This window comes from Balaenoptera physalus (genome assembly GCF_965194825.1).
Source record: "Balaenoptera physalus genome assembly, chromosome: 5".
Taxonomy (NCBI): Eukaryota; Metazoa; Chordata; class Mammalia; order Artiodactyla; family Balaenopteridae; genus Balaenoptera; species Balaenoptera physalus.
The window spans coordinates 106133661-106150399 of NC_138884.1; the positions used below are offsets into that span (position 1 = coordinate 106133661).

Genomic DNA, 16739 nt, shown 5'->3' on the forward strand with positions numbered 1-16739 from the left:
AGAAAAAAAATGTGCATACCCTTTGATCCAACAATTCTTCAAGTAAGGCAAAGATTTAGCCACAAGCATGTGCATTGCAATTGGAAAACAACTGGAAATAAACAGTACTTCCAATAATAGGTGATTATTTGAATATATGGTGACTATCCATATGACAGAAAGCCACATTCCGATGAAAAAGCAATGGTGTTTTTGAAATGTACTCCTTGACCTGGAGTGATGATCATATATTTTTGGATGAAAAAAGCAGATTAAAAAGTGTGTGTGCACTATCATCCAATTTTAAAGTATTTATATTTTGCAAGAAGACATGGATGCATGTACTTATAGGTGAACAATAATTATCTCCACTTGGGGCAATTATTAGTAAGTTCTTTTTGCTAATTTCTATCTTTGTGCTTTTTATCATGAACATATATTTTTTATATGATGAAAGAAAGTTATCTTAAAATATGAAAAATGTGGTCTCCTAGAGTTAATTTTTTTTAGATTATGTGTATTATCTTCTACTACTATATTTATCTAGGCATATTGATCTGTGATTAAATTTGCATGATAATGTTAAAAATAGCATTTACTCATACATCAGTAAGAAACAAGAACAGACAAGAGGTTTGTTCAAACATTTATAAAGCACTGGCACCTAGGCTGGCTTGAGGATTCTAAGATGCATCTCACTGTTCGGAATATTTTGGCTGACGAACCTTCTGGGCTGTCCACACGCTGTGGCATTAAAAGCTGGAAATGTAACCACTTCTCACTTTTGATCTCTTACTTAAAGTGATTAGACGCTAGATTAAGTGAGAGGGGGTTTGTGAAATCACTTTGCAAACTGGGTGCAGCTATACAAACAAGGGGCTTATTATCAACAATGTGCCCGGAGGCATGTTGGAGATCCTGTGGTTCTGGGAACTCAAACTCCCTTCCTTGGAGCCCTGATTGTTTGGGGAGTGAGGAGGTAGCCTGAATGGGGGCCCACCCATTCATCCTGAGAGACTCCTCTGTGTCAGTGGTATATAGTGAGGATTCTGCTGCTCAAGGAGAAACTGAAAACCTGTGATTGAGTTCAATCTCCTCATTTTAGAGAAGTACAAACCTAGGCTCAGGAAGGGGAAGTGACTTTCCCCAGGTCACTTAATGACATAGCTGAAACTAAAAGAGAGTCGCTTGGTTTCTAATACTGTGTCCTGTTGTCTCTGGACTCTACCGTATCCTCATGATAAAGCAGAAACCTGAAACCTCTCATAAAACAATGGCTGTCTCTGATCTGGAAAAAGATACCCAGTAATAATGGCAATGATGCTCACCGTCATTTTCCCTCTTCTCCCCAAGAATAGCAAATATGGAGGTTTTTCAACAGTGATCCCAAACTCTAGTCCTCTACTGAGACTTCAGACCTGTACAGCATGTGCCCTCAGGCACATGGCAATGGCCACCTGGAGAGATGCAATTGTCGTAAAGTTCGTGGGTCTCTCGCAGGGACCAGCTTCTCCCATCATTCCAGGTATAACCCTGGAGGGCCTGCTTCTATTTTATTAAAGAAGGTGGACTTTCTCAACAGTTGGCTATACTGCAGGGTGCTGTGAAGGAGCAAAGGTCATTCCTGATAGCCCTTGTTCCTCAATCTTACACTCTACGTGATGTGTGAAGACCATGTGAAGAGAGGTTCAAGCAAAGCTCTGTGAAGGGAAGAAGAAAGAGTAGTTAATTCTTTTACCACTAACAATTGCGTGCTGAGCTCTACTTGTGCAGGACACTGAGCTAAGTGCTTCACACAGGAAGTACCCAACAAAGAATTGTTCGTTCATGATCTAATTCCTCACTATGATTGCTCAGAAGACTAGAGCACTTTATAATTACATGTGGGCCTATAAATATATTTATGTTTTTCTGCATGCCCGTGGCGGTCTTTATAAATTAGAACTTACATGGCCAGATATATTTCATAAAGGCTCATGGAAAGTGAAATGGTAGATGTAATTTTGTACATGACCAGATTTCTTTGGGAATGTTGTAATTTGTGTTTCCAGTAAAATATGAAGTCTCTTGGAATCATGAAAATTTAGAGTCCCAGAAACTTAAAAATCATGCAAGACAACCCATTCATTTCACAGATGAGGAAATTGAGAATGAGAGAGTATTTTTTCTTCAAAACTTTCCCAAGTTATCTGCTGTTAACTAGAGGAAACACAGATCTCCCTCAGTCGTTTTGACCAGCCCTCTTTCTCATCCTCTCCAACTCCATGAAAAGCCCTAGAGTAATATTATTATATTATATTAGTAGTAATTAGTAATATTATTATGGATAGGTCACATTCAAAGGCATTCTAATGAGCCCTAGTTCCACATTGGGCTGGTCTTTATTTTGATTGCTCTTCCTACCTGGAACCAAGAGAATAAGAAAGGACTGGGTCTATTCCTTCCTAGGGGAAGGCCTGGCCATCTCTCTTGACTTGTCTCTCCTCTTCTACCCACCTTTCTGGCTTTTTAGCTGATCCCTTCCGTATGAGTTTGCTAGGGCTACCATAACAAAGTACACAAACTGGGTGGTTAAACCAAAAGAAATTTATTATCTCAAACAGTTCTGTAGGCTAGAAGTCCAAAATCAAAATGTTAGAAGGTTTGGTTCCTTCTGAGAAGAAGGAAGGATCTGTTCCAGCCCTCTCTCTTTGGCTTGTAGGTGGTCATTTCCTTCCTGTGTCTCTTCACATTGCCTTCCCACTATACTGCCTCTGTTTCCAAAATTTCCCTTTTTATAAGGACTCCAGCCATATTGGATTAGGTGCTCACCATGCTCCAGTACGACCTTGCCTTAACTAATTGTAACTGCAATGACCCTATTTCCAAATAAGGAACTGGGAGTTAGGACTTCAACATGTACATTTTGGTGGGGGGACACAATTCAGTTCACAACATCCTCCAGGCATCTGGGGAGGCAATATGGTAGAGCCTCTTCTTGCATGGGAAGAGATGCTCTCATTTCCCATTCCTAAACCATAGGAATACAAAAGGAAATCAGAGAGAGGTTTAGGGAAAGAAGGCCTCTTTTCTCTGTCTTGTCTAGGCTGAAGTTTTCTTGAGTCTGCACACTCTGTTCCAGCTTCCAGAGCTAGCTGTCCTACTTAAGGCTTTGACATCAACGCCTCTGTTATAAATATGGATCCCTCTAGAATCTCAGAAGATGATAAGGAGAGCTGAGGGCAGGATTTCTATATCATTTGCTTTTCCAAGATTTTCACAAGTCTTGATAACTGGCAAGATCAACTATCCAGCCATCCACATGATAGAATTTAGAGATAATTATTCACTCTCTCATTCATCCAAAGAATATTGACGTGCAGAGCCAATGAAATTCTTTGCAGATCCAGTTACAGATTAAGTCCATTTGATTCTCTTCCCTTAAAATCTCTTTGCTCCATTCCCATCTCTTTTTCGTCACTGTACTTACCCTAGTTTTGACGTTCATTAATGATTTTCGTTATCCCTTTTGTCAGTCTTCCCCATTCTACTCCATCATGCAGACTGCCAAGAATAATCTTTCTACACTTGATTCCTTTCAGTGACGCCCCACGTACACGATAACTCTGACAGAATGGAGAACGCACTCCTTAGTGGAGTATCTACAACTCTTCAGGATCTGACCTGTGCCCACCTCGGCAGCTGAACTCTTTATTATTCTGTCCGAGTAGCCTATGTCTGAACTCCACTCATCAACCTGAAGTTCCCAACCAGCCTCTGGTGAGGCTTTCCATTTACACCTATTTGCATTTCAAGGTTTAATCTCTAGTGTTACTTTCTTCCTGAAGCCTTTCTTGACCTCCTCGCCTCAAGTAGATTTGATCTTTTTTTTTTTTCCTTTGCAGAGAATCACCAGCACTTGTAAAATTATTTACTACTCTTATTGTCAGTCTCCCCACTGAATCTAGGCTCTTTTGGGGCAGGGACCTTAACTTTGTATTTCTCCCGCTCAGCACAGACTTCGAACGCAGTAGATATTCAGTAAATATGAGCTAAATTCATTGAAGTGGATTGAGTTGACCAGTATCATACAACCCACAAATTAAGACTCATCAGAAATACTCCTCTCCCCTCCTTCTCCACCCCTCCCCACACTCAGTTCATTCTCCTCATAGCCCCCAGAGGTAGCTTTCAAATACACAAAACTTGATTATCAGACATCTACTCCCTTCCCCTATTGCCATGGTTTTCAATGCATTGAAAATGAAACCTAAACTCCTTATAAGTTAGAGTTATTCATTTCTAAGTTTCTGCCAGTCAAGTAGCTATGCATCCATGGCCAGACATATTCATAAAGATACTGGAGAGATTCCAGACAATAATTTGTATGTAAACAGATTCTTCTCCTTAGCTTTGTCTACATAGCCCTATGTGAGTTGGTCCCTGTCACTTCCTCCACTGCATCTGATCTCCCCAGATCCCCAGCACATTCCAGCCACCCTGGTCTTCTTCTATCACTCACTCCAAGATCAATACCATTTCATGGCCTTTTGAATTTGGTGTTTCCTCCTTTGGGAATGGCCCTCCTCCAGATCTCAGCATGAGAGACCCTACTAATTCAGGGCTAATCACAAATGTCACTTCTCGGAGAAGAATGTCCCAACAAATTCACCTCCACTCCCATCACATTGCATTGTTGTATTTTTTGATACCACTTATCACTATTTACAAACATCTTGTTTATTGATTTGTTCCCTTTCACCTTGTCTTGTTTCTGTGCACAAGGATGTAATAATGATAGCTATTACCTATGTAGTTCATGTTACATGCTCTGCACGATGCTAGTGCTTTCGTGTACATTTACATGAAATCTTTACAAGAGCCAGTGAGGAAAGAATTATTTTAACCCCGTTTTAAAGTTGAAGAGACTGAGGCACAGAGAGTTTAAGGAACGTGCCTGATGTCTCACAGCTTGTGAGTGAATATGTGAAGATTTGAACCCAGGTAGTCAGCTCCAAAGTCAGTTCCCTTAGTCCCTGTGCTATGCTGCCCTATGTGTAGATGTGGATCTCATAGATTTTATTCATTGCTATATGTTTCATGCTGAAAATATTGTTTATCTCACTATGCCCTTGAAAATGAATGAATGATGGCTACAGTATTAAGTGTGCTGCCTCTCCTTGCCTCACTAGATAGTGGTACTACTTTTCACTGGAATGAATCATAGAGGCAAAGTCAAATGGTTTTTGGGGTAAGTAAATGATCTTCATGCTAATTCTTTTGGCTACACTTTTCTAGACACAAGTCTAAGATCCCCCTAACCCAAAACAACAGCAACAACAAAAACCTTTGTTTAAGCTAGAGCATTGGTGGAAAGGTTCACTGTATTCCCAGGAAGACATAAAACTTCACTTGCTATGGTCCATAAAGTATCCAGAATAATTCTATGCATAGGCATTAAAGAACTCTATAAAAGGCACTGAATATTGAGACCACTCAAGCAATCTGATTGCTTAATTAAATCTCTAGAAATGTTCAATATGTGCCAATTGAAACTGTATCACCCATAAAAAAGAGCTACGTGCCTTTTTTTTCTTTTCATTTTTAGTTTATAATAGCAATAACGACCTTGGCTCCAGGCATTTCCTGGAGATTAATGACTGGCTAGGTCTAATGGCTCTCAGCTGCCCCTCCAGTGGACCATCAACTCCTCCCAGCTTGTCATTCATCCCCGGAAAAGTACCCCAAGTCTCAATCTCCGGTTTGCTAGGGAATGTCAGGATTAGTCAAAGCTGGTGAGGACTGGTTTGTGACTAGTGATTTGTGGATTCTTGAACACTTTATGACATCTCTAAGGAAGACAGGTTCGTAAGTAACCTCCGAGGTGAACTTTGATACACTCAGTGTATACCTAGGAGCTTGCTTTCTGCCATTGCACATTTCAGTGCGGCGTGGTTAAAGGGGCTTACAATCAATTTCTTTGCTGTTCCAGTTTCGTTCTCTTGTCTTCTGTTCTGTGACTTTCTTAAATCTGCATACGGACATAAAATGCATCGGAGTCATAGAAAGAGCTTCTTCTGAAATCAAAGATGGTGATGGTTACATCTAAGGCAATAATTCTGAATAGAATACAATGCAAGCATATTTTAATTTCCTCTACCCCATCTTGGTCAGGCTGCCACTACTCTGGAAGAACCTACAACTGGTTGCAATTCTAATTCTGCTTTCTTTGCTTCCTGATTGCCAAGGGACACCTAAACAAATCACTTTCTCTGCAGTTCCAGAATGTCGGTGTGGCAAATCCTTAGCTACTGCTTCCCATCTGTCCATGGATATGTCAGCTCTGTAAGCCTGTGTTATTAGTGTGTCCTCGAACCATTCTGTCCATTATAATAATATTAGCACTAAACATTTGAATAGCACTTTAGAATTTACAGAGTGCTTTCTAGGGGCACATGATTAATCTTGTTTTACAGAAGAGGAAGCTGGGTTCGAGAGATAAAGTGACTTGTCCAAGATCATATATCCTATAAGTAGGGGAGGTATTCCAGATTTTCTGACTCTGAATTCAGAGTCTTTCTCAGTTCTTTCAATTTCCCATCTTCCAAAGAGAGCTCATCATCCACTTTTTTTATCCTTTAAATCATTTCTTTCTCGATATGTCCAAGCAACTGAAGGGGCCTTAAACAATAACAATTGCTACTATTCATTGAGTGTTAACAACGGACATATATTTCACATACAACATTTCATTTTATCTTCTCAACTCATTGGGGCAGGAACCATTACCAGACTGCAGAGGAGGTGAATGTAGTTCAAAGAGGTCAAGTGTCCTATTGGAGTTCATGCTCTGGTAGATCTGACTCCAAAACCTGTGCACGTCTGGCTGAGCTGCCATGCCACGCAAAAGGACTTGTTCTCCATGGGACTTTTATGGTTTGGCAATTTTTTCCTGCTGTATAATATCGAATATGGCTGTTCAGTGAGCCAAGAATGAAATCTCTGAGAGTTCCAGACATATAATGCTGCTTACCACAGCAAGATGAAACTATCTCCAGGTGGATGGCAGCCAGAATAGAGATCTCTTTCATGGTGGTATGGGGTGGACCTTGGTATTGCCTTGAATAGGACAGAAACTTAATTTGACAAATACCTTCACATTTTTTATTTTTCCCAACTGTGACTCCAAGTGATGTATATAAGAAACAAGTGGCTGGTTGTTATATCTCTGGACGTACGTCTGTAAATTTTGTGATTGCTATGCTTAAATCTTAGGGGCATATTTTGTAGCTTCACAGGGCTATAAGGTACCAGAAGAATCATTTACTCTAACTCTTACATTTTTGATAATAAGGAAACTAAAACCCAGAAGCCTAGATGAGTTGCTCAAAGTCTTTAAGCAAGTATTGGCTTTGTTACGTTTTCCTTGGTAAGTGGTTGGAGGGATGTATTTCTGCTGTGTGCCAGGCACTGTGGTAGAGACTGGGAACACAGTCAAGACGAAGACAACAGGTTCTGCCTTCAGAGAGCAGAGGCTCTAGCAGGCAGAGGCTAGGATCTTTGCTCTGACATCACTCTATAATCAACTAAACATACTACTCAATTGGGAGCTATGCCTTGTCTCCCCACTCCCCTCTCTCTCACCCCCAATCCTTGCCTGGTCACATACCAACATGTTCTTGCAATACAGCACAGGGAATGTCAGCTCCACACTCACTATTCCCAGCCAGGGTTTTCTCCTTTTAGCCTAATCAACTGGGGTGGTATAAGAGCCAGACCTTGAAGGTGTCCTTCACATAATTCTAGGCTAAAATCAGGTCTGGGCATACCTGGCACTTTCTTGTTGCTTTCTTTTCCCTCAGAGCTTAATTCTAGTGCTAATCTTCTGCAGAGGGTTACGAAAGGACGGGGATCACTACTTCCTTTGAAAGGCTCCACTTCCCCTCCTCCCTCCTCTGCCTGTCTCGTCTCTTTCAAGTGAATTTCATTCTGTGGTGGTGCCACTGGGCCATTTTTTTCTTCTGGTGTCCTCGACAGAGATGAGAGCTCCCCCTTAAGGTTAAAGGGAGGAAGGCAGGATGTGGTCAAAAGTACACACCAACAGGGATTGAAGAAAATCTCCAGAAATAAGATTGCTCCGTCAGTGTTTTCAGGTCGTTCATTTATATGGTGTTATTACATAGCCTCAGGAAAACACAAAAACAAAACCAAACAAAAACAAAATAAAAAAAATAGCACCTTGGAACTCCAGAGTCCATGGAAATTTATTTTCTTAGGAAAGCTTGCTCCTCTGGTTCCCCACTCTGGAGAACTTGATTTGCCATCAATATTTTAAATGAAAATAAAGTAGTTCTTAAAAAATGAAGATCACTTAAAACATAGTGCTACTTGAATGTCAAGAAGCCATTATGTTTAATAGCGTTTTTTAAACTATTAAAGTTGAGTGGTTACTTTTTATTTTGCATTTAGTCACTCACGGGAGATATTTATTTAGTCTTATATGCTACAAATAGTGATGCTGTTAGTAGAGAAGATTCTCATTTTGAATAATTGTCTCATTTATATAATATCTCTTAGTATAATATATTCATAACTTACAGAGGAAAGAAAATGCACAAACTGTTAAGAGAGTGAAAATACTGTGAAACTTATGCCCTTAAAGCTACAGAATTGTGACATCAAGAAATGTGATAATTATTTTGAGTTGGTCAAATGGTATAGATTAGATAGATAGATAGATAGATATAGATATAGATACATATACATATTTTTTAAAATCTACCTTTGGGGAAGGGGCAACATCAAAAACAAAAAGATCTTCAAATTTTGTTGTCAATAAGTTTAGGATGCAATCAATACCACTTAGACCACTTGCATGAAATTATCCATAAGAACAAGAAATGAAAAGAAAAATATGGAGTATAAATGAGATACCTCTTTAACCCTAAATCTCATTTTAAGAAACAATTTTAAATCGCCATCTTGGCTCATATGGACAGACTGGTAGTCATTTTTTAAAAGAAAGATAGTGATTCTGTACAAAACTTGCAACTTTTTCTTCTCTTTTAATTTCAGTATCCTGTCAGATGCTGAACTTCATAATAATATGAGAAGTGAACCAGAGAAAACTGCAGATTCTGGATAAAAATGGCATTATCTTTTGGATCAACCTTTTTCTTCAAGGACAAATCAGAAATGTGGAATGAATTGAGAACACAGCAGAGGGCATAGGTGTGTGCTATAAAGAGCTAACTGTTATGTAGTTCTTATGTAGATGGCATCTGATCCATGAGCGTTTGATTACAAACAAGTTGTTATTCTGGATTCCCTGTTCTGGTTCTCATGTGAGTGATAACCTTTATGAAAATAGCAACCACGTACTGAGTGCCTACTGGATGTCAGGCATTATGTTCCATACTTAACAATCTTATCAGGTAAGATAAGAGATCTTAACTGTGACAGAAGGTGAAGAAAGTTGTGGTTAGATCCAAGGTCAAACAGTACCACCAGGAGTCAATTTTTCTCTATTTCTCGGTTCTGCTTCTTTTGAAGTTTTTAGACATAACCAGGTAGTTAGAGCAGGGTTGTTCAATCTCAGCACTACTGACATTTTGGGACAGAAAATTCTTTGCTGTGAGGGGCAGTTCTGTGCATTGTAAGTTGTTTAGCAGCATGCCTGGTCTCTACTTACTAGATGAGGATAGCAGCTCCCTTCCCCCCAGAGTTGTGACAACCAAAAACATTTCCAGACATTGCCAAGTGTCCTGTGGGCGATGCAGGGTGAGCTATATCCCCTCCCTTCCCGCCAATGAGAACCACTGGGATATATGAAGATAACTGAGTATCTCCAAGAGTCAAGCTCAGCAGAGAAAAGTAAGTATTTCTGGCTCAGCATTCCCAGGGAAAGTTATTCTGAGATCTTATTGGACCTGCTTGGGTAGGTGGCTCATCCTTGAAACAGTCACCCTGAAGTCATCCCTGAAGCCAACTCTGATTGGCAGGGTTAGGTCAAGTGCTCCAGGGATGGGGATTGAGCCCCACTCACACCATCTGGATGAGAGTTGGGCAAGAGAATTCTCCAATGAAAACCAAGGATAGAGCTTGAAGAGGAGGTGTGGAAACTGGACGAGGCAAAGAGCAAACATGTGCTTTAGAAAAGTCACCTCATTTATTTTCCCAACTGCCCTTTGAGGCACAGAGAGAATAAGTAAATTGCCCAAGGTCACACAGCTAATGAGTGGTCAAATATGCAATCATTTTATTCTCTGATACAAAATAAGTAGGTAATGAATAACATTTTTTAAAATGCCTGTTCTTCTGCAATGGCAGAATTGCCAGGAGTTAACATATTCTTAGGACCCAGGTGGATTTGTTGTACCTTCCTAATCTCAGTGATTTGTCAACCCTTTAGGGGAGTAGGGTGGAGATATCTACTTTCACTAGTCTAATTTAAAAATTAAAATATATTTCTCCCCAATTATAGTATCATAAGTGGTCAAATGGTATATTTAAAATTATGCTACTTTAGTATTAACACCTTGTTTTGGTTCATTGTGAGTTAAATCTGATTATTTGCTAACTTAGGAAACCAGCCACAATGATGAAACAGTTTCAGTTGGAAAATGTTCTGAATGCAAACTCAGCTTCTCAAATGAACTGGAGTGCAGTCCATTTCTAAGCTAGGGGCTGCCTGTATTATGAAACTGACACTGTACTATGAGGTTATTCATTTCTTCCAGGACACTTGAAATATTTGTTCAAAGTTTCAACCTGCTGGTGGAATTTCTAATAATAATCAAATCTACACAAGTTCCCATGTTACAAACCAGAAAATGACCCAAATCTAAGAATATATGAAACAGTGGAAACTTGCACACTGAAGCTAGAGGGATTTACCTGTCACAAGCCATCTATATTCCCATTTTTAGTCAAAGGTCTTTGTTAATCATATCTGGACATGTTATAAGTCACTGTATCTTAAGAGATTTCAACTCGATATTGAGCTCACATTTGATTTACTTACATTAGGCAGAAAGGAAACATGATTGTTTTTACTCTTGAAATGCATTTACTTCCTTTTAAAGCTATCCAAATCTGTGAAAACAGAGATCTCTGTTCTCTCCAGGGACAGCATTTCGATGTGTCTTTGGAAATGTGGTACTTACGGCAAAATTTTCTTCCCTGCCTCTCGTGTATATCTTCAACAATTTAACAAATTCCCTTTAAATAGGCTGCCATTTCCACTGCTGCCATCTACTTCTCAACTTTGAAGCTACTCTTTTGTATACTATGATGTTAATTATTGGGGGGAATCCCATTACTTAAATTTAGTCAAAGTTTTACTTGCTCAAGGGGCCTGTGGTGAGTTACTCTCTTTAAGATATAATGTGGGAATATCTATTTTAAACCAGGTTAAGAGCATTACTGCAGTCATTTTTACTTTCACAAACAAGTACCTTCAGAAACACATTTCTATCAAGAGTGTTCAAGAATTGCAGAAAACAGCTGCACAGAATCTTGAGAGAAATAGCTTTTGCTTTCTATAATTTTTGCACTGTTTAAGGAGTGCACTGAAGGAATTTGAAATCAAGATGATTGACATTACTAAGCTTTTTTTTATGCAGCACACATGGTCTTTTTTAAAAAGAGTACTCTGCGCGCAAAACATAATTGCTCTCTGCTTCTGCAAAGGTTTCCCTTCAATAGAATTGCGTTTTCCTGATATAACTGATTAAAATAAATTAAATGAGCCACTCACTTATTCTTTCAGTTTGCAAACTTTGAAATTTTTCACAGGGTTTTATACAGGCATGCATTGTGCAACTCTACGTACTGTTTAGTAAAGTGTATTATAAGTGCACTTTTCAAAACCTAGATAACAATGCTCTCAATAAAGAGAAAAGATGACAAAATGTCTAGCCCAGGGACCATAGGGCCACTGCTCTTTGGCCATCAAACAGGTGATTTTCAAGTCAGCCAGTTATTTTCAGCTCTGTCTAGACCTTCTCTAAGGTGTGAGCTGCCTTGGGTGAAATGTTATATATATTCCTTCCAACTTTCCGTACCATCATCTGGTAAATGATGAGGGGAAGCAAAGTTCTTGGGCAAGACTACTTTCCAAGTCTTCCATGATCATTAGCTTTACTCTTTCAAAGAAAAAGATTATTATATATACATATGCATACACATGTATACATATATGTGTATAGATACTACATTGTATTACAATATTAATTCTATTTTATTATGTATATGTGTGTGTATATTACCAAGATTAGCTTGCTTCAAGACTTTTTATAAAGAAACCACAACCAAGCTTTCTCATGTTTTATGCCATTTATGAATGCATGTATTATTTTGGTGGTAAATCGACGTCACTTGCACTACAGAAAATACATCTGAGTTTAGAAAAATGTTGTGAAATAATAGCTATTTGGCTGCACATAACTTATTGAATATCTGGCAGTTGTTTAAAGAACAAAGTTTTGCATTGATCTATCGAACGACTACAGAGTGACTGTAAACCAAAATAGGAAGGAGAGAAAACAGGATATAGAGTAGCAGAAGAAGTATTGGAAATAATCTTCTCATTTTCAGTTTTCTTTCTAAATTTGACTGTATCTCATTGAGTCTGTGGTCACCAGGTGTTATAAACCTTAAATATGTGGTTTAGTTTTTTTTTTTTATCTGAGAAATGTGGTGAGAGTTAAGGAGAACAGGCAAGTCAAGACTTTAAACATTCCAATCAGGTTTCCTCCAGGGTCTTGCTGCTGAAAGAATGTCTTATGGGTAAATTTCCACTCTCTCAGCAGGGAGTGCTTTGCATGAACTGACTCCCAGGAGAATATGTTATTCCATAGAACAAAGCCCATGCAGTGACTCATATTAAACTGCTCAGGATGGGGGAGGGGAAGCATTGACCTGGAGGGAGGGGAAGGGTAGGGACACAATTTACTTTCTAAAAACTGACTACGGCTCTCTGGGAAATGAAAAACCTCTGAAGTCTCTGTGTTTCCCTATGATGCTTTTATATAAAAAGTATTTGCAGTGTGTCTTAAAGATTTTCTAGGATGAAATGAAGATTCTCAGTCAAGGGAAGAAAAACCAAGAATCCCTTGTAAAAAAAGTAACAAAACCGTCTTTCTCACCTATGACTGTTAGTTATAATATCAACTATAATTGATAGGCTGGACATGGCTAACTTAATCATGCTATTTACTGCTCACCACCAGAAACAAGACCTACAAAGATACCGATTTTAAAGGGGAGCTATTTCTTGCTTGGATTTGCATGATTTCAATATGACACAGCCTAAAAATGGATTCTTCTCACATATGCTGCAACAACTTGAATCTCAAATGCCTTTCTTTTCCACCAAGGTTAGAGATGCACAGACCATCACTGCCCTGATGTTTCCTATTGTTGGGAGGCTGCTTCTTGATGAAATGATACAGTTCTGCAATTCGATCCTTTTAATTATCTTTTTCATTATTACAACATGCATCAGGGTCCTAAACTTCCGAGGATTTATTGATAAGGGCGTATTCCACTTGCACTGTCTCATTTTCTGGCTGTTTTTGTAATGGTTTCTAACTAATAAAATGTTATCTTATTCATTTGTTTATGTGTAATAAATCAGAAGCCTTTCCTCTTCTTCTGTTATGCAGCTATGGGTGTGCGCAAGTGGAGGAGATTGTCTCCATGTGTTAAACCGATGACGTCTTTTGCATACAAATAGAAATTAGTACAAGAGCATTTCATTAAGTAAAGTATCGCTGTTTCTGCATGACCTAGGGAAAATTAATATTCTAAGTACAAAATCACGTGACTTGGGGTATTTTCCTCTTTCCAGCCGCCAAAGCTGTGAAAAGATGTCTGGAATAAAGCCTAGATTTCTTCTCTGTTCCTATGAGCCATATTACTTCCTTGATGAAGGAAATAGATAGATGGAAAAAATAATGTGTGCGGTTTTTAGGCAGCTTTAAAGCCTGGCTGTTATATTCATTCAACATATATTTATTAAACCCTTGGAATGTGTCAGACACAGTGATAGGTGCCAAGGTGAACAAGAGATACGGCCCCTGCCCCAACAGAGCTTATATTTTTATGGGGCAATAGATCCCACATGAATGATTACATCAATGGATATGTAATTTCAACTGTGATAAGGGTTGGGAAGGAAAAGCTTGAAAGTTGAGAGTATAAAAAAAAAAAAAAAAAAAAAAAAAAAAAAAAAAAAGAAAGTTGAGAGTATATCACATTAAGATTCATTCATTCTTTATTTTCAAAAAAATTTTTAAAAATTTAATTGAAGTATAATTGATTTATAATCTTTATTTTCTTTAGATTCATGCTGCCTGCTTTCCAGACAGTAGTTCTGGCCTCCCAGAACTGCAGGACAGGGATGGAGGCGGACCTGTGCATACAGTCTCACAGCGCCCCATGATGGAGATACTGGGGAACTGCAGCTCTGCCAGCACGTTGGCTTGGGGAGTGCGGTGCCGAGAAAAGGGTTCCTACCAGAGTCGCGCTTCTTACTGAGTGTTGATAAGCTTTCCAGGCGCAGGATGGGTTTGTATCCTAACTGTGCTTCCTCACCTGCATGGGATCCTTGGCAAAGTACCTCTCTAAGCCAGAGCATTCACAGTGGAGATAATGATAGCACTTTTCTCTTGTGGGCTTAACAGAGTGCTTGGCTCCCTGTAAGTGCTTAACGAATATTGGTTATTTTTATCCATTTATTAAATATTTACTGAGAGCTCAGGGCCAAGCACCGTGAGTCACTGAGGAGATAAGTTGAGCAAGAAAGACACAGTCCTTGCCTTCAAGGAATTTTCAAGGTGTGACTTATCTTGTATTTGTCTCTTGCAAGTATTTCATTATTCTCCATATTGTAGTTAGAGGTGGACGTGGGCTTTGCTACATTAAATGTGCCCCATGATGCCTATGATAATGGTTTATATGTAGTAAGAGCTTACTGAATGAATGTCTGCTGAAAGGAAGCATCAAAACAAACATTCATCACATACCTGTTAAGGGCAAGCCCTGACCCAGGCCACATTGCAATGTTCATGGAGACACAGCTTTGCGTAGTGGTTAGGGGCATAGTGTTGGCTTCAGAAAGGACTTCCTTTGAATTACGGCTCTGGTGTTGACAAGCTGTGTGGCCCTGGGCAAACGACTCTTTCCACGCCCCTTACATGAGGATGCTGATGTCTGTCTCATTAGGGGTGTTATAAGGGATTAAACGAGATAAAGGGGATTATATATGGTACCCAGTGCATGGCCTGGAAGAAAGTAGATGCTCAATCAATTATAGTTATTGGTTATTGGGGTACTTCACTGACATGACATTCACTTTGTATTCATTTTGGGCACTTTATTTTAACAGATGTCATGGGCTTTAGTCATTTAGCTTGCCCAGCTTCTGAACACTTTCTTGTTTGAGCAGAAGCCCAAGAAGGGGCAGGTATTTTCTGTCTCCACAGGCTAATCGGTAAAGACTTGACCAAAATGTAAGTGTAACTAATCAGAAAATTCTGCCTGGACTTTTATTTAGGAGGAAATAATAAAAGACACAGGAACAGTCAGACATTATTCATGGCAGTTATGATAGACTCAAGAATTTATTGGTGCAAAAGTGAAAGCCCAGGGCAGCTGAGTCCAGCAGTGTTGAGGGGGTGGGAGGGGCATGTGGCCTGTAGTGATGGTTCAGGATCCTGCCTCTTAGTCCCCTGAAGCACTTCCTGCACCTATTTTTCTAACCTTAGAGCCATTCCTTGAATATCCCAAAACCCTCCTATAAATTCCCTTCCTATTTACATCAACCAGAGTTGATTTCTGTTGTTTGCAACCAATGACCCTGGTAGAGCAACAGACATTAGGATTTCTAAACAAGAAATTTATGTTTTATACTTTTATGGCATTGGTGGAATACCTCATGAGCTACTAAAGGTTATTTGTGTTATTAAAATGTACACTTGAAAAAAAAAACAATATGAAATCCTCTCCCTTACTCTTCCTAAACCATTAAAAGCCAGCCATGAGGCTACCATAAAAAAACAAATTTATTTTATATTCCTTGAGCTTGGCTAAAATCCAGACATGATACTACTCAGATACTATTATTTTCAATGTGTCATCTTATTTCATGGCAATCTTTAATGTATGTGTAACTCAAGAAAATGTTGACTACAAGCCAATCCATGAGGCCAATACTTTAAATTTAAAATCCGTCCCAATTTTTTACTTTAGTTTGCTTGTGGAATACAGTCTTGGTAATAGGTATTGTCTTAGTCTTAGAAAAGGAGATCTGTTTATCAACAATATTTAGATGATTTGTAGTTAAAACATTATTTTCCATCTGGAAGGTCGTCTCAATAGAGGACAGTATAAGGATAAACTCAGAGTCTGGAGGCTTCCTGGTTTTTATGCTACTGCTTTCAGGGAAGATTGGAAGCTTTCTTTATTCATGATGTCTTAGCGTGCTAGACAATATACACAGCAAGATAGAAACAGCGATGGATTTACGGACAGAAATAAATTTCAGGAATGTTAGAGATTCCTTAGTCTAGAGAAGTCAAAGAGCCTTTCCCATGCATGCCAACTTTAATTAATGGGTGGGGTTGCATGGACTGCTGTCGAGAATACTTAAGAAATTTCATCCAAGTTCAGTGGGAAAGAATGCTATGATCAATGAGTAACGTCTGTCATAGGAGCTGAAGTGGAGAGTGGTGGCCCACGTGCCACTTGTTTGCACTCCCATCTAGCGCAATCCCTCA

At 39.1% G+C, this 16739-nt stretch overlaps 1 long non-coding RNA gene across 1 annotated transcript; it reads left to right on the top strand.

Annotated features, from left to right (window-relative positions):
• The first annotated feature begins 259 nt into the window (after window positions 1-259).
• Window positions 260-14152, top strand: LOC309660701. The gene is made up of 3 exons (XR_014263556.1): window positions 260-3738; window positions 5151-5209; window positions 9034-14152. It is a non-coding gene; the product is annotated as an uncharacterized lncRNA (long non-coding RNA).
• The last annotated feature ends 2587 nt before the right edge of the window (window positions 14153-16739 follow it).